At 36.3% G+C, this 24,769-nt stretch overlaps 1 long non-coding RNA gene across 1 annotated transcript in view; it reads left to right on the top strand.

The window, feature by feature from the left end:
- Positions 1 to 24,769, top strand: part of LOC143643390 (uncharacterized) — a 53,280-nt gene that overhangs the window by 20,228 nt on the left and 8,283 nt on the right. Inside the window, exons 2-3 of the long non-coding RNA XR_013156251.1 lie at positions 8,895 to 8,959; positions 18,015 to 18,090. This is a non-coding gene — a long non-coding RNA (uncharacterized LOC143643390). The remainder of the gene's footprint in view (positions 1 to 8,894; positions 8,960 to 18,014; positions 18,091 to 24,769) is intronic.

The following is a 24,769-nucleotide window of genomic DNA, read 5'->3' as shown; positions in this document are numbered from 1 at the left end:
TACCGGAGTCACGACAGAGACCAAAAAGACAGCGTACCCCATTCTGGAACAGCTGAACGGGCAGGGAGAATCTGCTGCGGTGAGATACCCGAGGGGCGCGCGTTTTCCCGGCCGGGGCTGCTGGCGACTGCGGTCCCCTCCACGCACGTGGCTCCCCGGTCTGACTGGGAACGTTGGATAGCGGGGCCTTCCCGTCAGGCTTGGCGTTTCGGGCCAGCTGGGCAATTAGGACCGGCACTCTACCAAGCCACGGCGGCCAGCAACCCCCGCATCCACACGCGGTTTCCCGGGCCGACTGCCTTGCAGACAGACGAGCACCATGAGCACCACCTACTGGGCAGGAAAAGAAAAACAGAGCCCAGAGATTTCACAGAAAAAGCTTTCAACCAGCTGGGTCCCACACCCAGGGAAATCTGATCAAATGCCCAGACACCAGCAGAAAATAATGGATGACGCTCGGAAAATTGAAGATATGGCCCAATCAAAGGAACAAACCAATAGTTCAAATGAGATACAGGAGCTGAGACAACTAATGCTGAATATACGAACAGAAATGGAAAAACTCTTCAAAAACCAAATCAATAAATTGAGGGAGGACATGAAGAAGACATGGGCTGAACAAAAAGAAGAAATAGAAAATCTGAAAAAACAAATCACAGAACTTATGGGAGTGAAGGACAAAGAAGAAAAAATGGAAAAAACAGTGGATACCTACAATGGTAGATCTAAAGAGACAGAAGCTACAATTAGTGAACTGGAGGATGGAACATCTGAATTCCAAAAAGAAACAGAAACTATAGGGAAAAGAATGGAAAAACTTGAGCAGGGGATCAGGGAACTGAATGACAATATGAAGCGCACAAATATACGTGTTGTGGGTGTCCCAGAAGGAGAAGAGAAGGGAAAAGGAGGAGAAAAACTAATGGAAGAAATTATCACTGAAAATTTCCCAACTCTTATGAAAGACCTAAATTTGCAGATCCAAGAAGTGCAGTGCACCCCAAAGAGAATAGACCCAAATAGGCGTTCTCCAAGACACTTACTAGTTAGAATGTCAGAGGTCAAAGAGAAAGAGAGGATCTTGAAAGCAGCAAGAGAAAAACAATCTGTCACATACAAGGGAAACCCAATAAGACTATGTGTAGATTTCTCAGCAGAAACCATGGAAGCTAGAAGACAGTGGGATGATATATTTAAATTACTAAAAGAGAAAAACTGCCAACCAAGACTCCTATATCCAGCAAAATTGTCCTTCAAAAATGAAGGAGAAATTAAAACATTTATAGACAAAAAGTCACTGAGAGAATTTGTGACCAAGAGACCAGCTCTGCAAGAAATACTAAAGGGAGCACTAGAGTCAGATACGAAAAGACAGAAGAGAGAGGTATGGAGTAAAGTGTAGAAAGAAGGAAAATCAGATATGATATATATAATACAAAAGCCAAAATGGTAGAGGAAAATATTATCCAAACAGTAATAATACTAAAAGTTAATGGACTGAATTTCCCAATCAAAAGACATAGAATGGCAGAATGGATTACGACCCAGCAATACCACTGCTAGGTAGCTACTCAAGGGACTTAAGGGCAAAGACACAGACGGACATTTGCACACCAGTGTTTATAGCAGCATTATCTACAATTGCAAAGAGATGGAAACAGCCAAAATGTTCATCAACAGACGAGTGGCTAAACAAACTGTGGCGTATACCTACGATGGAATATTATGCAGCTTTAAGACAGACTAAACTTATGAAGCATGTAATAACATGGATGGACCTAGAGAACATTATGCTGAGTGAGTCTAGCCCAAAACTAAAGGACAAATACTGTAAGGTCCCACTGATGTGAACCGACATTCGAGAATCAGCTTGGAATATACCATTGGTAACAGAGACCAGCAGGAGTTAGAAACAGGGTAAGATAATGGGTAATTGGAGCTGAAGGGATACAGACTGTGTAACAGGACTAGGACTAGGAACACTGAATGAAGCTGCACCTGAAATAGGGTTTTTTGTTTGTTTGTTTGTGTGTTTGTATCTTTTGTTTTTGTTTTTTTCTTTTTCCTTTATATATATATATATATATATATAAGTAGTATTATTATTTTAATTCTCTTCTCTATATTAACATTCTATATCTTTTTCTGCTGTTTTGCTAGTTCTTTTCCTAAATCGATGCAAATGTACTAAGAAATGATGATCATACATCTATGTGATGATACTAAGAATTACTGAGTGCATTTGTAGAATGGAATGATTTCTAAATGTTGTGTTAATTTCTTTTCTTTTTTTTTGATTAATAAAAAAATTAAAAAAAAAAAATAAGATACTGGATTTGGTTTGTTAGTATTTTTCTTTTTATTCTCTCTCTCTCTCTCTCTCTCTCTCTCTCTCTCTCTCTCTTTTTTTTTTTTTTAACATGGGCAGGCACCAGGAATTGAACCTAGTTCTCCAGCATGGCAGGCAAGAACTCTGCCACTGAGCCACCATGACCCACCCGGTTTGCGAGTCTTTTGTTGAGGATTTTTGCATTTATGTTCATAGATGTATTGGTCTGTAGTTTCTTTTCTTGTGGCATCTTTATCTGGATTTGGTATAAAGGTGCTTTTCTCTTCATAGAATGAGGAAGGGAGTATTCCTTCCTCTTCAATTTTTGAAGGAGTTTGAGCATAACTGGAATTCTGTTTTTGGAATGTTTGGAAGAAAACCCCTGTGAAGCCATCTTGTCCTGGGCTCTTCTTTGTTGGGTGGTCTGTGATGACTGATTCTATCTCTCTACTACTGTAATTACTAGTATACATTATAGTAAAGAAATTACCATTACTTTGTTGAGATCTCCTGTTTCTTCTGGAGTCAATATACGCAGTTTGAGTTTTTCTAAGAATTTGTCCATATTATTTAGGTTATCTAATTTACTGGCAAACAGTTGTCATAGTATCTGCTTATGGTCCTTTTTATGCCAGTAGGGGTAGTAGTAATACCCCCCTTTTCCCTTCTGATTTTTATTTGTACTTTCTTTTTGTCTTTGTCAGTCTAGCTCAGGATTTGTCAGTGTTATTGATCTTTATAAAGAAACAACTTTTGGTTTTGTTGTTTCTCTCTACTGTTTTTGTTTTGTTTTGTTTTCTATTTCATTTATCTATGCTCCAATATTTAATTCCTTCCTTCTACTTGCTTTAGATTTAGTTTGCACTTCTTTAGGTCTGTCATTTGAAGTCCTTCTTCTTTTATACTGTTAGCATTTAGAGCTCTAAATTTCCCTTGCAGTACTCCATTTGCTGCATCCCATAAGTTTTGATATGTTTCATTTTTGTTTTCATTTCAAGATATATTTCATAATTTCACTTCTGATTTACTCTTTAACCCATTGGTTATTTAAGAGTATATTGTTTAATTTCCCATATTTATGGGTTTTCCTTTTCTCCCTTTGTTATTGATTTCTATCTTCATTCCATTGTAAGAGATCTTCTATTTCTTCTGGAGTAAGAGAACATAATTGTCGATTTCAACATTTTTTTAATTCACTGAGAACTGCTTTGTGACATAGCATATGGTCCATCTTGTGGAATGATCTAAGTACACTCAAGAAGAATGGGTATCCTGTTTTATTTTGGTGCAGTGTTTTTCTATATATATTTGTTAGGTCTATTTGGTTTAGTATCATTCAAATCTTATGCTTCCTTATTGATCTTCTAACTTAGATGTTCTATCCATTATTGAGAGTGGTGTTAAAGTCTCCTACTAAATGGAGAACCATCAAGTTCTCCCTTCAAATATGTCATTTTTTGCTTCATATGTTTTGGTGCTCTGTTGTTAGGTGCATATATATTTATAACTGCTCCATCTTCCTGTTGAAATGTCCCCTTTATCAGTATATAGTGACCATCTTTGTCCCTCATAATAGTTTTTGACTTAAAGTCTATTTTGTCCAATATCAGTATAGCTACCCCAGCTGTCTTGTGGTTACAACTGGCATGATATATTTTTTCCTATCCTTTCACCATCAACCTATTTGTACATCTGACTTTAAGATGAGTCCCTTATAAATAAGTGCTAGAGAAAATGCAGAAAAAGAGATATATACCTATTCACTGTGGGTAGGGAAACTGAGAGGTGCAGCCCCTTGGAGGGCAGGGTGGTGGTTCTCACAGGAGGCTATGGGTGGAGTTGCCATCTGATCCTGAAACCCCATTGCTCAGTAAATACCTGGAGGAATTGAGTGTGGGGACAGGAATGGACATTTGAAAATGGTGTTTATGGCAGCAGTGTTCGTAATTCACAATGGATGGAGGTGGCCTAAGGGTACAGTGACTGAGGAGAACTATGGTGTATACTTACAATGGACTACTGAGTGGACACAAGAAGGAATGAAGTTGTGAAGCATGTAACTAGGTGAATGAAACTTAAGGAATGTATGTTGAATGAAATGGTACAAACCAAAAATGACATATTTGAAAGGAGAACTTGATGGTTCTTCATTTAGTAGGAGACTTTAACACCACTCTCAATAATGGTTAGAACATCTAGATAGAAGATCAGTAAAGAAGTATACGATGTGAATGATACTAAACCAACTAGACATGACAAATAAATATAGAAAGAACACTGCATCAAACTAAAGACTGCAACAAAAGACATACAAAGATCATGTGCTATGTCACATGCCTCACTCATATGAACTAACTATAATGTACAAACTTTGTGAATTGAAGTTGAGAGCATGGGTTATCAGGTTGGAGCCTATTGTAAAGGGTTCTATATTGTAAGCTCTTACAGCAGTTATATATATTCAGGAGTTGTAATGTTATTTCTAAATTCTGAGATACTGGGCTGTTTGATTATAACCTGGTCATTTCCAGAAGCTTCGAATATTTTTGTTACACCTCAGAGTCAGAGCTCTGAAGCTATGAAAATCAGCAGTACCCCATAAAGTAACTGTTTCAAAAGTTGAAAAAGTGATCATATTTTGCCTAGAGATATGAAGGGAGCTGATCTGGATAGGACTGGGGTAGATCAGGATGATATTGTCCATAATTTAAAACTTCAACTTCTGTGTGAGACCAAAGGGAGAGATGTTAGTTGGTGCGAAATTAATATTTTGGGTAGTGTATTACCTGATTTAACTTGTATGGTCAGCTTAGTTGAACACCACGAGTACTTGGAATCTTGAATAGGGCATACGATTTTGTTGATTTGTCCAGGTTAGTGTGGTGCCTCGATATATGCCAGAGTAATTTGGGCAGTGAATAAAGAAGTATTTGCAAAGTCTCCTTGGAGGATGGGGGAAAAAGCAGGAAATATTCAACTTCCTCATTTAGGGAATTTCTGATATTCTTGCAAGCAATGGGGACAAACAAAGCAATAGGCTGAGCCCTTGTTCTTGGGGTTTTCCCCTATGAAACTTACTCCTGCAAAAGAGAGGCTAAGCCTACCTACAATTAGACCTAAGAATTTCACCCTCAAAGACCCTCTTTTGTTGTTCAGATGTGGCCTCTCTATAAGCCAACTTGGCAGGTGAACTCGCTGCCCTCCCCACTGCATGGAACATGACTCCACGGAGTGTAAATCTCCCTGGCAATACAGGATAGAATTCCTGACATCAAGGGATTGAGAAAGACTTCTTGACCAAAAGGAGCAAAAGAGAAATGAGACAAAATAAAGTTTCAGTGGCTGGAATATTTCAGAGTTGAGAGGTTATCCTGGAGGTTATTCTTATGCATTATATAGATAACCCTTTTAGTTTCTGATGTATTGGAGTAGCTGCAGGGAAGTACCTGAAGCTGTTGAGCTGTGTTCCAGTAGTCTTGATTCTTGAAGATGACTGTATGAAAATATAACTTTTACAATGTGACTGTGTGATTATGAAAACCTTGTGTCAGATGCTCCTTTTATCCAAGATATGGACAGATGGGAGAAAATATGGATAAAAATAAATAAATGGGGGAATAAAGGGTAAAATAAATTAGGTAGATAGAAATACTAGTGGTCAATGAGAGGGAAGTTTAATAGTTATGGAATGTACAGTTTTTACTTTTTTCTTTTATTTCTTTTTCTGGAGTGATGCAAATGTTCTAAAAAAGTGACATTGTGATCAATACACAATTATGTGATGATGTTGTGAGACACTGTACACCTCATATGGACTATATATGTGTGAAGATTTATAAATAAAAATATTAAGAAAAGAAAAAAGATGAGTCTCTTGCAAATAACATACAGTTGGATCAAGCTTTTTATCCATTCTGGCAATATCTGCCTTTTGATAGAGCATTTAGTCCATTTATACTTAAAGTCACCACTGATAATATAGGCCTTTCTTCTGCCATTTGGGTATTTAGCCTTTGTAAATCTTATAGCTCTTCTGTCATTCACTTTTGTGAAGCCTACTAATACATTTATTTTCTTTCTTGTTGTTGTATCATATTGAGTGCCTTCTCATTTCTATCTGGATATATTTTCACCTGTTTCCCACATGGTTACCACTGGGTTAAAATTTAATCTCTTAAATATATAAAAACTATAGTTGGTTTAATACCAAGTTAACTTTAATAGCATGCACTTATATGCTTCCTATACCCTTCTGTCACCCCACCATTTTTTGTACTTGTAACTACTTATGTCTTTGTACATTGCATACCCCAAAACACAGATTTATCATTAGTTTTTATGATTTTGTGCTTTAGCATCTGTAGGAATTGAGAAGTGGAGTTACATACCAAACAATACACTACAATAATATTGGCACTAATAATTAGTCAAATGCTTACCTTTACCAGAGGTCTTCATTTCTTAATGCTGCTTTGAAGCACTGTCCAGTGTCTTTTTTCTTTCAGACTGAAAAACTCTATTTAGCATTGCTTGTTAGGCATTTCTATGGTGATGAACTCCCTCAGTTTTTGTTTATCTGAGAGTGTCATAATCTCTCCTTCATTTTTGAAAGAGAGTCTGCCTGAATATAAAATTCTTGGCTGTCTGTAGTTTTCCATTAGCACTTCAAACATTTCAATCCACTGCCTTTTTGCCTCATGGTTTCTGATGAGAAACCAGAACTCAATCTTATTGGTATTTCCTTGTATGTAACATCTTGCTTCTGTCTTGTTGCTTTCAGAACTCTTTGTGTTTTGCATTGGATAGTATAATCAGTGTACGATGGGGTGTATTTCTCTTTATGTTTATCCTATTTTGGTGTTCTCTGAGCTTTTTGAATGTGCATAGTCACATCTTTTTTTAAGTTTCAGAAGTTGTCTGTAATTATTTCTTTGACTATTCCTCCTTCCCCTTTCTCTCTTTCTTTTCCTTCTGTGATTCCCATAATGCATATACTGGTGTGCTTAATGGTGTCCCATAGCTGTCTTAAGCTATTTTACTTTTAATATTTCTTTTTTATTTCCGCTCCTCAGCCTGATTCATTTCAAGCCTCTTGTCTTCAAGTTCACTGATTCTTTCTTCTGTCAGCTCCAATCTGCTGTTGAAAACTTCTGGGAATTTTTCATTTCAGTTACTGTGGTCTTCAACACCAGCAGTACTGTTTGCTTCCTTTTCAAAGTTTCTCTTTAGCTTGACTCTCATATTGTTCATTCATTATTTTCCGTCTTTTCCTTTATCTCCTAGAACATTTCTAACATCATCATTTTTTTAAAGGCTTTGTTTAGTATGTCCATATTCTCATGGTGATAGCTCGATTTTTATCATCATCTTTAGATGGGGCCATCATTTCTCTTTCTTTGCTTGTCTTGGACTGTTTTGTTTTGCATACTGTATTTTCAATATTTTAAAATGTTAACTCTGGGATTTACTCCCAGGAATGTCTGGTTTTGTAACCAGCTGGTGATAACATAGAGATTTTCCTGTGCTTCAGCCCTCCTATCAGGAAGATCGGCCCAAAGTGCAGGAATTTCGACGTCTTATTAGAAGTTGTGTCGAGTCTACTGATGGGCCCACTGAATGCAATCTTCATTTCTGCTACTGTTCTTTTATTTGTAGGATTTCCTTTCAAGTATTTTTTACAGTTTTCATCTTTCTTTTGGTAGTACCCATCTGGTCTTATATCATATCTAATTCTGGTTCTGGTACTTTCTTTAGACTGTTTTTTTCCTTGCCTTTTGGCGTGCCTTGCAATTTTTTGTTGAAATGCAGCCATATCGTATTAATAGGTAAATTGGCCTTTAGAGGGGATTAATGGTAATCTGGCTGAGTTGGGCTATGTTAAATATTTTTATATCAATGGATACCAGATGCTTAAAATTCTTCTATTGTCCTTGCATTTGTCTACTTTCTTAGCTTTGAGATTCCCTTTGTCCTGTTACTCAGAGGTAGTCTGTGTGTTGGAGATCATTCACCACAGACTATCATTATACTAGGGGCTTGCTGTTGTGGCAATAGGGTACAGAGGAAGCATAAAATTCTTTAATCTTCTGATTATTGGGGCAGTGTCTCAGTGATACAGTCTTCACAAACATTTCTTCTCTTTTCCAAGGGCACAGTTTTGAGTTTTACCCCTTGCCCCCATTCCCCTGTTCTCATTACTGCATTAGTAATCTATTTCCTTGATGCAATTGCCCCAGTTGCCCATCTCTCACCTTTATGTGGACAGGAAGCCTGGGAGGAGAAACAGGGGAGAGGAGTCCTCTTGCCCCAGCTGGAATTGAATTTGAAAATCATAGTCTGGAAAATGCCTTCCCACAGATTTTATTAGAGAGAAAAGTCTAACTGCATCTCAGTGTTATACTTATCACCTCCCCCAGCCAGGACCAGGAAGGGAGCTTTCTCAGAAACTAATGGTAAGAACTAGTGGGATTACTGGAAGGAAAGCTCATGAAAAAGTTCAGGGCCCCTTATGAAGGTGGATCCTAAGAGTTTCTCATTCAAATGTTACTCTACTCTTAATTTTCAGCACTTCATCAGATTTACCACATTACTGTTCCTAAGAATTTTGATGTCCAGAAGCTTCGGTTCCAGGTAAGCCTATCTTTCCAGAATTTTGAGGATGCAGTTTGCCCTATTGTTTCAGATTTCTAACAGATCCATGAAAAGTCACTAGTTTCATTTTATTCAGCATTTTCTTCTGATAAAGTTGAGGAAGATGACCAGCTGTTGCAGGTTGGAGCTGAAACTAGTTTGCCAGTGCTGATTGAAATATGTTTAATGTCTGAACCCTGATAAAACTGATTATTTGCATCTATTCTATCAAATAGCAGAGAAGTAAGAACACTGGAAGAGCTACTATTCTTATGATAGTAAAATACCTAAAAACAGTATATCTTTTCCTTTCCTTATTTAATATTCACAAAGTTTGAGGAGACAGAACATGAAAAAATATCTCCACCAAACTGGGATATGTAGAGAAAAGATCCTTTAGTCTATCTTTAATTAATTTGGTCCTTTTTAAAATGTCACTCTCTAGTTAATTGGAAAAAGTAATTTCATTTGATCAAATGTAGCAAAATTAGCCTGCCAAAAACAGTTTCAACTGCCCATTTAAATAATATTATTACATGGTTAAAAATTATCAGGATTTCTCTAGGCCCCTAATGTTTTCTCCAAGATAATGTCCAGCTTCTTAAAGGGGAAAATATGGTTTAGAAAACCTCATGGCTTATTTTTTGAGTAAGGGTGACAAAGATATCAGATTCTTCCCCTATTATTTACTGTCTTCAGGCTCTGTTGTCACTGGAACTTTGTTTTCCTCCATGTTGAAATCTGGGGTTGGTGTAAGTGATTTCTTGGGTTGTCTTTCTCAAATGGTCTCATCCTATCGTGGCAGTACTTCATCTGAAGGACTTGCCCTGGATCATGATGGCTGTGGATCCTTGAGTATCCCCTTTATTCTCTAGCCAAACTGTAGGCCCAGTTGTCTCTGGGGCTAGGGTGCTTTTTCCTATGGAAAACGTATCCATGGAAGCCTCTTTAGCTACCACCTCAATTTTCATGCCTCTGGGAATTAAGAAACTCTGTACTGGAAAACTTATGTGGAAAAATCTCATTTTGGTGTCAGACTACCAGAGGAATGAGCTATATATAGAATCCTAATCTGTCAGTGGCCAAAATCCTTTCACCAATGATACTGTCTTCATTTACCCATAGCATCTCTTGCTTTTCTGAAACTAAGTCAGAAATAAGGAAAAACGAAATCCATCTATATTTCTCTTCTCTCCCACTCCATCCTCCCTACTATAAACCACTTGCTCCGAAAGAATTGCTTTTCCTGGTGTGCCAGTTTGAATCTGTGTTGGACCCCAGAAAAGCCACCTCCTTTATTCTTCATTCAACAGTGCTGGGAACATTTTGATTGTTCCCATGGAGATGTGACCCACCCAACTGTGGGTGGTAACTTTGGATCAGATAGCTTCCATGGAGTTGGAACTCCACCCATTAATCCTTTAAAAGAGGAAACATTTTGGAGAGAGCCCCTTTTTGTACAGCCACTAGAAAGCCTACAGATGCCACGATGTTTACCATGTACCCTTCTAGATGAGAGAGAAACATTGAATATCATCACCCTTCTTGACCCAAGGTATCTTTCCCTGGATGCCTTAAATTGGACATTTCTATAGTTTTGCTTTAATTGGGACATTTTCTCAGCCTTAGAACTGTAAACTAGCAACTTATTAAATTCCCTTTCTAAAAGCCATTTTGTTTCTGGTTCACTGCATTCTGGCAGCTAGCAAAATAGAATACCTGGTATACTACTACTTTGTTTTTTAATTAGACAAGTTCTAGGTGAGCAAAAATCATGCAGAAAGTACCAAGTTCCATAATATATGCTCCCCACACACATTCACTTTCCCCTATCATTAACATTTTGCATTAGGACGGTACCATTGTTTACAAGTAATGAACTATATTAACTATGGTCCATGGTATGGGTCACCGCTTTTGTTGCCCAGTTCTGTGCCTTAAGAAATATTATTCTAGTATCATATGGACAACCTAAAATTTTACATTTTAGCAACATTCACCTATATAATTCAGTGTTAATTACATTTACAATGTTGTGTTATAATTTTAGCTTCTATTACCAAACATTTCCACCACCCCAAACAGAAACTTTGTACCAATTAAACAGTAGCTGCCCATTGCCTACTCCCATCCCCCAGTGTGGTAGTTAGGGTCAGGTGTCAACATGGCCAGATGATTGTATCTAGTTCTGTTGCTGGGTACTTGAATCATCAGCATATGAAACTCATCTATAGCTGATTACATCTGCAGTTGGCTAAGGGGAGTGCCTTCCGCAATAAGTGCTGTTTAATTTAATTAGCTGGAGGCTTAAAAGAGAGAGGTCAGAAGAGAGCTTAATGCAGCACAGCCCAAGCAGCTCAGCATACCTCATCTCAGCACCCATAGCTCAGGCCAGATATTTGGAGATGCAGGAAGCAATCATGCAGGGGAAAGCTGTTGGAACCCAGAAGCCAGGACAGAAGGGCAGCAGATATCACCCTATGCCTTCCTGTGTAAGAGAGAACCTCACATGAAAGTTAGCTGCTGCCTTTCCTCTGAAGAACTGTAAGTTTTTCTTGTTTTTTTTTTTTCTTTGTATGTTGCATGATGGGGTCACATTTCATTTTTCTTCTATGAGAGTATTCTCTTATTGTAGCATCATTTGTTGAATTTTGGTTTGGTTTGGTTTTTCATTTGATTTTGTTTTTTTGCTTGTTTGTTCAGGAAGTGCATGGGCCAGGAATCAAACCCAGGTCTCCTGCATGACAGGCGAGAATTCTACCACTGAACTACCCTTGCACCCTCTTGAAGATCCTTAGGTTTTAAACTATATAAATCCCCTTTTACTAAAAGCCAATCCGTATCTGGCATGTTGTGTTCTGGCAACTTTGATAGACTAAAACACCTGTAACTTGTGTTCTACCTTCTGACTGTATGAATTTGCTTATGCGAGTTAGTTCATATTAGTGAGATCATACAATTTGTCCTTTTATGTCTGGGTTTTTATCACTTATGATAAAAGATTATCAGTATGATATCTTCGAGGTTCATCCATGTTGTCATATGTATGAGAACTTTCATTCTTTCTATGGCTGAGTAATATTTCATTGTACGTATATACCACATTTTGTTTAGGCATTCACCTGTTGATGGACACTTGGGTTGCTTCCATCTTTGAATGTGAATAATGCCACTATCAACAATAGTGTGACAATATCTATTGGAGCCATTGTTTTCAACCCTTTTGGGTATATACCAAGAAGTAGGAGTGCAAGGTCCTATATTAATTCTATACCTAGCTATCCAAATAACCACAAAACCATTTTCCACAGTGGCTGCAACATTGTACTTTACCACCAACAACGAATGTTATTTTTCCAAATGCTTTTCAATGCTTGTTAGTTCCTGATTTTAGGATAAAAGCCATTCTATTGGGTATGAAATAATATCTTGTGCTTTTGATTTGTATTTCTGTAACAGCTAATGATGGTGGACATCTTTCCATGTGTTTATTAGCCATTTGCATATCCAAAGGAAAATATCTTTAAGTCTTTTGTCTATTTTAAACTGGATTGTCTTTTCCTTGTTTAATTATAGATTCCTTTATATATTCTAGATATTAAAGCTTTATTGGATATGTGGTTTCCAAATATTTCTCCCATTGAGTAGGTTATATTTCACTTTCATGATAGTCCTTTGATGCACAAAAGATTTTAATTTTGATGAAGCTACATTTATTTTTGTCCTTTATTGCTTGTGCTTAGGTATAAAGTTTTATACTTTTGTTTTTTACAATTCAGTCTTTGATCCATTTTGAGTTTGCATATGGTGTGAGGTAAAATCCAACTTCATTTTTTACATGTATATGCATTTTTCACAGCACCATTTGTTGAAGAGACTATTCCTTCCACATTGAATGGAATTGCCATATTTTCAAAAATCATTTGGCTTTAGGTTGCAAGTTTATTTTTAAGTCAGATACAATCCAATCGAATCAACTTAAGTCTTTGTGCCAGTATTACACTGTTCTGATTACTGTAGCTTTGTAATTAGTTTCAAAATCAGGATGTATGAGTTCTCCAACTTTGTTGTGTTGTCTATTCAGGGCCTGTTACTCTTCCAAAGAAATTTGAGGATTGACTTTTCCATTTATGCAAAGAAGGCTATTTCAATGTTGATTGGGATTGTCTTGAATCTGCAAATCCTCTTGGGTGTAATTGTTTCTTAACAATATTTAGTGTTCCACTCCATGAATACAGAATTTCTTTCCATGTATTTAGGTCTTTTTTTATTTCTTTCATCAGCGTTTTGCAATTTTCCATGTAAAAGTCCTTTACATCTTTGCTTAAATAAATTCCTAAATATTTTATTTTTTAACTGTAATTTTTAATGGATTTTTTTTCTTGATGTCCTCTTCAGAATTCTCATTATTACTGTATGGACATATTACTGATGTTTGCATGTTGATCTTGTACCCTGATACCTTCTGAATTTATTTATTAGTTCCAGTATCTTTGTTGAGGAATTTTGATGATTTTTTTAATATAGGATCATGCCATCTTTCAATAATGAGATTTTCATTTCTTCCTTATCAATTTGGATGACTTTTATTTTGTTATTGTCTAACTGCAGTAAAGTACAGTGTAGAACAATAGTGTTGACAGTGTGCATCCTTGTCTTGTTCTTGAATTACTGCATTTCATAAAATTAATTTTCTGCATCAATTGAGGTGACTAGGCAGTTTTGCTTCTTTGTTCCACCAATTTGGTGTATTACATTAATTTATTTTTTAATATGAACCACTCTTGCATATCTGACATAAATCCCACTTGTTCAAGGTGTATAATTCATTTAATCAGTTGTCAGATTTGGTAAGCTTGTATTTTGTTGAGGATCTTGGCATCTATATTCAAAAGGGATTCTGGTCTTTTAATTTTATCTTCTGTGGTATCTTTATCTGGCTTTGTATGAAAGGGATGTTGGCCTGATATAAAGTGCTATGAAGTGTTCCTTCCTTTTCAAAAATTTTGGAGGAGTTTGAGCATGATTAGTATCGTCTTCTTGAAATTTTTGGTAGAACTTGCCCTTGAAGCCATCTGATCCTTGAACTTTCTTTGTTGGGATGTTTTTGATTACTGATTCAATTATTTACTTGTTAGTTGTCTATTAAGATATTCTATTTTCCCTGGTATCAGTGTAGGGAATTTTCTCTTTCTAGGGATTTGTGATTTCATCTAGGCTACCTAATTTATCGGCATACAATTGTTCATTGCATCCTCTTTTTAACATTTTTTATTGTGAAATATAACAAATATGCAAAAAAGTGATAAATTTCAAAGTATAGTTTAACAAGAAGTTATACAGCAAATTCCAAAGAATGGTATGGGTTATGATAGTTAAGTATGATAGTTCCACAATCTCGGATATTTCCTTCTAGCTGTTCTAATACACTGGAAACTAAAAAGACATATCAATATAATGATTCAGAAGCTACAATCGTTTTTTCAAGTCCTATTTTCTCTGTTACACTTCCTCCCTTTCAATTGATCCTTCTCCTAATCTTCAGAGATATTTGAGCAATGACTATTCTAACTTCTTTATGTTGAAATGAGTTGTCAACATTAGGAGGATGCAACTAACTGATGTTCTTGGAAAGATTGGTGCTTCTGGGTTTCAGGGATTATCTGGCATAGGAATAATCTGTAGGTTTTAAATTTCTGAAAATTGAACTAGTGAGTGAAACTTTTAAAGAACCTCAGATAGAGCCCTGGATGTTATTTAAGGTTTACATGAATACTGTTCATTGGGGTTTGGCATGCCATGGCAGTTTGCAACATCAAGCTGAAGCTTGCGTAAGAGTAACCTCCAGAATAGTCTCTTGACACTATTTGAAATCTCTTAGCCACTTTTGTTACATTTTTCTTCCTCCTTTTGGTCATAAAGACATTGTCAATCCCACAATACTGGGGCCAGGCTCATCTCTGGGAATCATGTCCAATGTTGTCAGATGGATAAACACCCCTGGAAGTTATGGCCCATGTAGGGGGGCAAGGTTATGATTTTACTTGCAGAGTTGGGCTTAGAGAGAGGACACATCTGAGCAACAGAAGAGGTCCTCTGGGAGTGACTCTTAGGCATAATTATATGTAGGCTTAGCTTCCCCATTACAGAAATGTCTCGTAATAGCAAGCCTCAAAGCTGAGGGCTTGGCTTATTAATTTGGGAGTCCCTGCTGCTTGAGAGAGTAGCAGGAATTTCCCAGGTGGGAAGGTTAATAATTCTACAACATACTCTGGAATGTATTAGGGTATTACATTAAGCTATACAGAATTACAAGGTCTCATTCCCTATTCTAGGCTCCATGTGTATAAGCTGTTTAAATAAACTAGCCAGATAGGCTAAGTTAAATTGTGTGCTACAGAAAATTTAAGTTTCAGATGGAATAAACATCTCTTCCCTTGTCCTCTACAAAGAAGGTGAGGTTCTAAAATACAGACAATATCATCCTTTACCCTGGTTTTCTGGTTTACCTTAGTAAACAATCAGATCAGCTTCATTCTTATTTCTAATTGAAGGCTGGTCACTTTTTCATTTTCTTCAGTGGTTAGTTTATGTATTAATGCTGACTTACAGAGTTACAAGAACTCCACCTCTGAGTCTTAGGGGTCACACTTACATAGAACAGCATCTCAGAATCTAGAAAGAACACTTGAAGGTCAGGAATAAATGTGACTGCTATAATAGTTGACAATTTTGGGCCTTAATTTTCTTATAAGTATTTTCTAATGGAGACCATACAATATTTGTCCTTTTGTTTCTGGCTTATTTTCCTCAACATAATGTCCTCAAGTTTCATTCACCTCATTGCATGCCTCACAACCTCATTCATTTATGTAGCTACACTATAATCCATCATATGTACACATCACAGTTTGCCCTTCTGCTTCTCAGTTAATGTACCCTTTGGCCCACTTCATACATTGTGTATCATGAATAATGCAGCCATAAACGTCAGTGTGCAAATGTCTATTTGAGCTCCTGCTTACATTTCATCTGAGTTTACTCCTAGCAATGGGATTGCCTAGTCATATTTTAGCCTCCTTTGGATCTACATTATCCTCCAGAGAGGTTACCCCATTCTGCTACCCTATGGATATTAAATAGATATACCTCTCTCTTGACATTTTCTCTAGCACTTGAATCTTTCTATTTACTTATTAATTTATTTTTAATCTGCAGATTTTGTTGAGATATACTCACATAGCATATTTTCTATCCAAAAATAAACAATATCTCACAGTATCCTCACTTAATTGTACAATCATCACTCTCAATTTTAGACAATTGTCATTACTCCAAAGAGAAAATACAGCATACCCCATAACTCTTATTCCCCTTAATTATTTACCCATAGCATTATTGTACTGTGAAGTATTCCTGTTAAATACAGTCCACAGCATGAAATAAGTAGTTTTCTACAAGTACTACTCTATTATTAACTTTGTACAAGTGTCAAACCTGTGAAGTAGTTCATGCAAAAACTTGAGACACGGGACTTTAAACAACCCCTTCCAATCATATTCACCTTCAATATGGCACTATTATTTATAATTCCACTTACGTACTACCATTTCTATCCATTCCCAAACATTTAATTTCAACCTTGTTAACAAATCTGTACATATTACGTACCTGGTCCACCTTCTGTAGATTCTGTCTATCTTTATGTCTCCTATATTCTACATTTTAAGAGTCTGAATTTATATTTTCTAGGGGGTTCGTATTAAGTCATACAGTATCTACCCCTTTGTGTCTAGCTTATTTCACTCAGCATTATGTCCTCAAGTTTCATCCATGCTGTCCTATGCTTCAGGACCTCGTTCTTCCTTACTGCTACATAATATTCTAAGTATATACCACATTTCATTTATCCACTTGTCTGTGGATGGACACTTTTCTTGTTTCCATCTTTTGGTGATTGTGAATAATGCTGCTATGAACATTGGTTTGCAAATTCTGTTTGTGTCACTGCTTTCAGATCTTATGCTACTTGGTATATGCCCAAAATTGCTTGGTCAAAGAGCATCTCAATATTTAGTTTTCTGTGGATCTGCCAAACTGTCCTCCACAGCAGCTGTACCATTATATATCCCCACAAGCAGTGAATAAGTGTTACAGTTTTCTACATCCTCTCCAACATTTATAGTTTACTGTTCATTTAATGGCAGCCATTCTTATGGGTGTGAGATAATACCTCATTGTGGGTTTTGATTTGCATTTCCCTTATAGCTAATGAAGATGAACATCTTTTCATATACTTTTTAGCCACTTGTATTTATTTCCTCTTTGGAAAATCTATCTGTATATTTTGCCTGTTTTATAAATGGGTTGTTTGTCTCTTGTTGTGTTGCAGGATTTCTTTATGTATGCTGGATATCAAACCCTTCTTTTTTGACAAAGTCCTCTGAGTCACAAAAGCATTTGATTTTGAGGAGTTCTGATTTATCTATTTTTATTTCATTGCTTGTGTTTCAGGTGTAAGGTCTAAGACGCTACCTCCTATTATGTGAGCTTGATGATGATTCCCTATTTTTTTCTAGGGGGTTTATGTACTGGCTCTTATGTTTAGGTCTCTGATCCAGTTTGAGTTAATTTTTGTATAGAGAATGAGGTTGGGTTCCTCTTTCATCCCTTTAGGTATGGATAGCCAGTTCTGCTAGACCCATGTATTGAAAAGACTCATCATATTCCCTTATAGTCCTATTGATGGGGCGGGGGGGGGGGGGAATAGAGGGGGTAATAGCAAACTCTTCCATTATCATTTCTGATATTAATTGTGTCTTCTCTCTGTTTTTTTTTTTAATTTATGAAATTCACAGTTATCCAATGTCCCCTCACTCTTTCTGAAGTAGAATTCCCCCCACCTTCTGAGTGCTTTACTGAATATCTTCATAGAGAGTATAGGGATCATTCAGATTCCTATATATGGGGGGATTCCTAAAGCTATGAGTGAGCAGAAGCCAAGGAAGATACAGGTTAAGAAAAAACATGAAAGGTCCCTGTGCTTATGTCCTAGTATGGTCTGTATATGAAGACTAAACTCTGAAGGAGAACACCAGCCAACACCAAGACAAGTTGCAAAGACTCTGAAGGTAATTTTTTGCATTGGCATTTTTCTTTTAATTTGTTTAGTTCCTGGAACTCAAAGAAATCACCATCATATCCTAGCTCAATACAAACTAAAGGAATAGATAGCTCAGGCAATTAAATTCCAAGTTTGACATTTTAAAATATTAAAATGTACAATGCAACAAAAGATTACAAGACAAACACACGAACGAGAAATTATGGCTCATCCAAAGGACCAAAATTGAACTTCAGAAAACTTTGGGCATAACGGGCAAAGACATTGAGAAATGACTGTCAGAATGCTCAAAAAGATAAAAGAAAATACAGGCATCTAAGGGGTAATTATTAATGAACAATATGAGAAGCTCAAGAGAGAGATGGAAATTTCTTAAAGGAATCAAACAGAACACTGGAGTTAAAGACCACACTAACTTAAATTAAAAAAAAAAAAAACTAGAGGGTTTTAATGGCACATCAGGACTGACAAAAAAAGAATAAGTGATTGTGAAGATGAGATAATTACCATAATTTAGGCTGAAAAGCAGAAAACAAAAAAAAGAATCAGCAAAGGGATGAGAGCCTAAGAGACCTATGGACACCAACTACCAAGCCTATCAATATGTACTATATTGGAGTCCCAGAGGAGGAAGAAATAGAGAAAGAGACAGAAGGAATATTCAAAGAAAAAATGGCAGAAAACTTTCCAAACTGAACAAAAGACATGAACATATGCATTCAAGAAGCCCAGTGAAACTCAAACAAGGATAAACTTAAGAGAGCATTGTCCAAACACCTGGTAGTCAAGCTATCACATGCTATGGGTATGGATATAGTTCTGAAAACTTTAAGACAAAATAAAATTATGTGAAAAGGGACTTCCAATAAGATTAAATGCCAATTTCTCATCATAAAGAAAGAAAGCTAGATGGCAGTGGGGTAAAAATATGTAAAAATACTTTAATAAAAGCAATTGGCCTTTTGTTGCTCAGATTTAGCCTCTCTCTCCAGCCAACACAGCAAGCAAACTCACCACCCTCCCCCTGTCTACGTGGGACATGACTCTCAGGGGTATGGATCTTCCTGGCAACGTGGGACAGAAATCCCAGAATGAGCTGAAATTCAGTATCAAGGGACTGAGAAAACCTTCTTGACCAAAAGGGGGAAGAATGAAATGAGACAAAGTGTCAATGGCTGAGAGATTCCAAACAGAGTCAAGAGGTTATCCTGGAGGTTATTCTTATGCTTTAAGTAGATATCACCTTGTTATCCAAGATGTAATGGAGAGGCTGGAGGGAACTGCCTGAAAATGTAGAGCTGTGTTCCAGTAGCCATGTTTCTTGAGGATGATGGTATAATGATATAGCTTTCACAATGTGACTGTGTGATTGTGAAAACCTCGTGTCTGATGCTCCTTTTATTTACCTTGTCGGCAGATGAGTAGAACATATGGAATAAAAATAAATAATAGGGGGAACAAATGTTAAAGTAAATTTAATTTGAAATGCTAGTGATCAATGAAAGGGAGGGGTAAGGGGTATGGTATGTAAATTTTTTTTCTGTTTTCATTTTATTTCTCTGTCTTTTTATTTCTTTTTCTAAATTGATGCAAATGTTCTGGGAAATGATCATGATGATAAATATGCAACTATGTGATGACATTGTGAATTACTGAGTGTATGTGTAGAGCAGAATGAGCATGTGTTGGGAATGTTTGTGTTTCTTTCTTGTAATTTTTTTAATTAATAAAAAAGTTTAAAAAAAGCAATTGCCAACACAGAATTTTATATCTGGTGATACTTTCAAAATGAGGGAGAGAGTAAGACATGTTCCAGATAAACAAAACTTGAGGGAGTATGACACCTGTAGCCCTATAAGAACTATCTAGGGATAGTTCTTCAGACTAAAGGAAAGGACTCTACAGAGTGATGTAAATCCACTTTTTACTTCATATAGATCTAAAATTCAAGTGCATAAAAATTAATGATAAATCTATAGCTTGGGGGTATACAATTTATAAAGTATAATATATAAGGAATACAACAAAAAGATGGCATGGGGGATGGAGGGCTATATTAAACAATAGTATATAGTGTTTCTGTGAGCTATTGAATTCAAAGTAGAAATAAATAAAATGTGATAGGTATAGATTTAAGATGCCAAACTTAAACCCCATGGGTAGCTACCAAGAAAACATCTGAAACATGCAAGAAAAAAGAAATGGAAAGGGCCTCAAAATGGCACACTAGAATTTAGAATTTTCTAAATTCTAATGTATAAAAGGTATACATTATCAGGTATAAATGTATAAAAGGTATACTTTATCTGACATATCAGATAAAGGTCTAGTATCCAGAATTTATAAAGAGATTATCCAACTCAACAACAAAAAGACAGCCAACCCAATTACAAAATGGGAAAAAGACTTGAACAGACACCTCTCAGAAGAGGAAATACAAATGGCCAAAAGGCACATGAAGAGATGCTCAATGTCCCTGGCCATTAGAGAAATGCAAATCAAAACCACAATGAGATATCATCTCACACCCACCAGAATGGCCATTATCAACAAAACAGAAAATGACAAGTGCTGGAGAGGATGCGGAGAAAGAGGTATACTTATCCACTGTTGGTGGGAATGTCAAATGGTGCAACCACTGTGGAAGGCAGTTTGGCGGTTCCTCAAAAAGCTGAATATAGAATTGCCATACGACCCAGCAATACCATTGCTGGGAATCTACTCAAAGGACTTAAGGGCAAAGACACAAACGGACATTTGCACACCAATGTTTATAGCAGCATTATTTACAATTGCAAAGAGATGGAAACAGCCAAAATGTCCATCAACAGACGAGTGGCTAAACAAACTGTGGTATATACATACGATGGAATATTATGCAGCTTTAAGACAGAATAAACTTATGAAGCATGTAATAACATGGATAGGCCTAGAGAACATTATGCTGAGTGAGTCTAGCCAAAAACTAAAGGACAAATACTGTATGGTCCCACTGATGTTTACCGACATTCGAGAATAAACTTGGAATATGTCATTGGTAACAGAGTCCAGCAGGAGTTAGAAACAGGGTAAGATAATGGGTAATTGGAGATGTTGGGTTAATTTCTTTTTTTTTCCTTAATTAATAATAATAAAAAAAAAGGTATACATTTACAGAGAAAATAGTAAAATGTCAGGAGAAAGCCCTGCATTATCAGTAGTGGACACAGATTAAATTTCCAGTCAAAATGCATAGATGGGCACAGAGGACAGGAAAAGCATGACCCCACCTTATGCTGTCTACAAGAGACTCACCTTAAATTCAAAGACACAAATAAGTTAAAAAGTAAAGGATAGAAATAATTCCATGCTTATAATACCAAAAGAGAGTGGGATAGTTATATTAATATCAGATAAAATAGCGCTTAAGTGAAAAACTGTTATGAGGGACAAAGAAGGTAAATATATAATGATAAAGAAGTTAATTCAACAAGAAGACATAAAATATAGATATCTATGTACATATGCACCTTTCAGCAGAGCCGAAAATACATGAACTATTGGAAGATTTGAAGGGAGAAACAGATGGTTCTACATTAATAGCAGATACTTCAATATAGCATTTTCAATGACAGATCCTCTAGATCTCTCTAGAAGATCAAAAGTAAAGAGAAGTGGTGAATATACTATAACCAACTCAAACTAACAGACATATATAGAATAATTCACCCAACACTAACAGAATACATACTCTGTTATATTGCACATGGGACATTCTCCAGGATAGAACATATATTAGGTCACAAAGCAAGTCTTAATAAATTTTAAAAAATAGAAGTCATATGATGTATCTTTCCTGTTCACAGTGGGATGACACTAGCAATCAATAACAAAAGAGAAAAACAAAATTCACACATATATGAAAATTAAATGATATACTCTTAAACATCCAATGAGACGAAGAAATCACAAGAAAAATTAGACATACCTTGAGATGAATGAAAACACAACATATCAAAACTTACAAAATGCCTTAGAGGTAGTGTTGAGAGCAAAATTTATTGCTTCCAATTCTCCTGTAAAAACAGAAGAAAGGTCTCATCTCAGGGACCAAATCCCACATGAAATCATACACCTGGTACTGATTGTGGGAAGATGCTGAAACAAGAAAAGTTAGAGCACACTAAACATAAAGCAAGTAGAAAAAATATAATAAAGATTAATAAAGATCTAATAAAGATTACAGTGAAAATAAATGAAATAGAGAATTTATATGAATTAATAAGACAAAAGTTGGTTCTTTGAAAATATTGATAAAAACAAAAAATTTAAACTGACAAAACAAGAGGACACAGAAAATTAAAGTCACAAATAAAAAGGGGACCTTACTACCAACTTCACTATGGACTTCAAAGAAATAAAAAGAATTAAAAAGGAAACTATGAACAATTTTCCACCAGCATGTTACATAATCTAACTGCAATAGAAAAATTACTAGAAACAGATAAAATTCCTATACTAATGCAATAAGAAATAGAAGAACTCAACAGAAGAGTGACCTGCAAAGAGAATGAATCCTAATGAACAAACTACCGAATAAGTAAAACCAGGACTCAATGGCTTCATGGATGAATTTTATTGCATATTTCAAAAAAAATTAATACCAATCCTTCTCAAACTCTTACTAAAAAAAAAAAAAAAACTAAAGCAGAAGACTACCACTCATCCTTGTACAAAAGTAAGATAAAGACACCACAAGAAAAGAAAATTATAAACCATTACCCCTTATGAATGTAAATGTCAAAATCTTTAAGAAAATACAGTTAGCTGAATCCAATGGAATACTGAAAGAAATATAGGTCAGTATCAAGCGGAATATATCCCAGGTATGCAAGGATGGTTCAACATAAGAAAGATAATTAATGCAACATACCACATTAACAGAATGAAGGGAAAAAATACACATGATCTCAATTACTGCAGAAAAGGCATTTGACAAAATCCAGCATAATCTCTTGATTAAAAAAAACTCAGAAAAATAGGAATAGAAGGAAACTTCCTCAATATGTAAAGGCTGTAAATGAAAAACCCACTCTAACATCATGCTCAATAGTGAAAGACTGTCTGCTTTCCCCCAAAGATCAGGAACAAGACAAGAAGGCCCTCTGGCACCACTGTTGTCCTACACTGTACCGCAGGTTCTATCCTGGGCAGTTAGACCAGAAGCAGAAATGAAAGAATGAAAGAAGTAAAACTTTCCTTATTTTCAGAAGACTAAAATCTGATATAGGGGAAGTTATTTTAAAAATTACCACAAATATCAGCTAAGTAGTAGGGTACAAGATCAACATGTAAAAATCAGCAATGTTTCTATATACTAGTAATGAAAATTCTGAAAAGGAAATCAAGAAAAATACTGTGTTGGCAATTGCAATGAAAAAATAAAATACCTGGGAATAAATTTAAGCAATGATGTAAAGTACTTTCACATGAAAACCACAAAATATTGAAAGGAATCAAAGGCATACATAAATGGAAGCAAATTCTGTATTCATGGATTGGAAGGCTAACTTGTTAATAATCATACCAAAAATGATTTACAGATTCAGTGCCCTCCTGATCAATATCGCATCAGCTGTCATTGAAGAAAAGGGAAAAGTAAATCGTCAAGTTTATATGGAAGGGTAATAGGCCTTGAATAGCCAAAACCATCTTGAAAAAAGATGAAAAAAGGTTGGAGAACTTATACATCTGTATTTTGAACCAATTACAAAACTACAATAACCAAAACAACATGGTACTGATTTTGGGAAGGTGGAGCATAGGAAGTTCGAGGACTTACTCCCTCTACCAAAACAAATATCAAAGAGGCAGGAACTCTTTGAATAAAACCTATGTCAAAATTCTAGAGTTCTGCAGAATACTCTACTGCATCCAAGGAAGAACATGATGATGAGGCTGGTAAATTACAGTAAATACCAGTAAATTGCTCTCTCTATACCACAGTTACCTACACACATCCTAGCAGGCAGTGGAGTCCAATGCCTGGCATAGCTTGCTGGTGTCAGTAAAATGGCTTAAAAACCTACTTTCACCAGATCTGGAATAAGCAGGGGTCAATAACAGATCAGAGCTTTTTATGAGCAATTTCAGATCACTGGGGTCCTGGCTCTGAGGGAGACCATTGTTTCAACACATCCTGGACAAAGGCAGCAGAGGAAACATAAAGATGGTATGCTTCTTCAAAGCTGCAGGGGACAGATGAAGGGATGGATTTGTTGGACAGGTCAAAACATAACTTTGAAGGGCCATGAAAGAAGCTTCTGGGATCCTTCCTGGCCTGTTTCTCACCCCACTCCATGGCAGCTTAAAGCCACGTGGTGCTCCCTGCGTGAGTATCTGGTCTTAGTCAGGCTAGGAAAGACATACTTGTGAAATTCCCAGCAGTATGCCCTTACTTCCAGAATTTGCCCTCCGGGCAAAAACAGCTGAGGCTGAAAGAAGTGTAAAATACAATGGAGGTACATGGTCTGGGGTAAAGGCCTAACTGCTTTAAATCCTACAGTGGAACACCCAGGAGAGGGAAAAGGCCTGTCTTCTAGGAAATAGAGGGGACATTCAAACTCTCATAAATGGGGACATTCCTAAGCTACTACTTATAATCACAAGCACAAGAAAAGACATAGACCTAGAAAAGACAGGGGAGA

This window comes from Tamandua tetradactyla, chromosome 8 (genome assembly GCF_023851605.1).
Source record: "Tamandua tetradactyla isolate mTamTet1 chromosome 8, mTamTet1.pri, whole genome shotgun sequence".
Classification (NCBI taxonomy): domain Eukaryota; kingdom Metazoa; phylum Chordata; class Mammalia; order Pilosa; family Myrmecophagidae; genus Tamandua; species Tamandua tetradactyla.
Note: the sequence above shows the minus strand (reverse complement) of the source record. Positions and strands in the feature narration are given on the sequence as shown.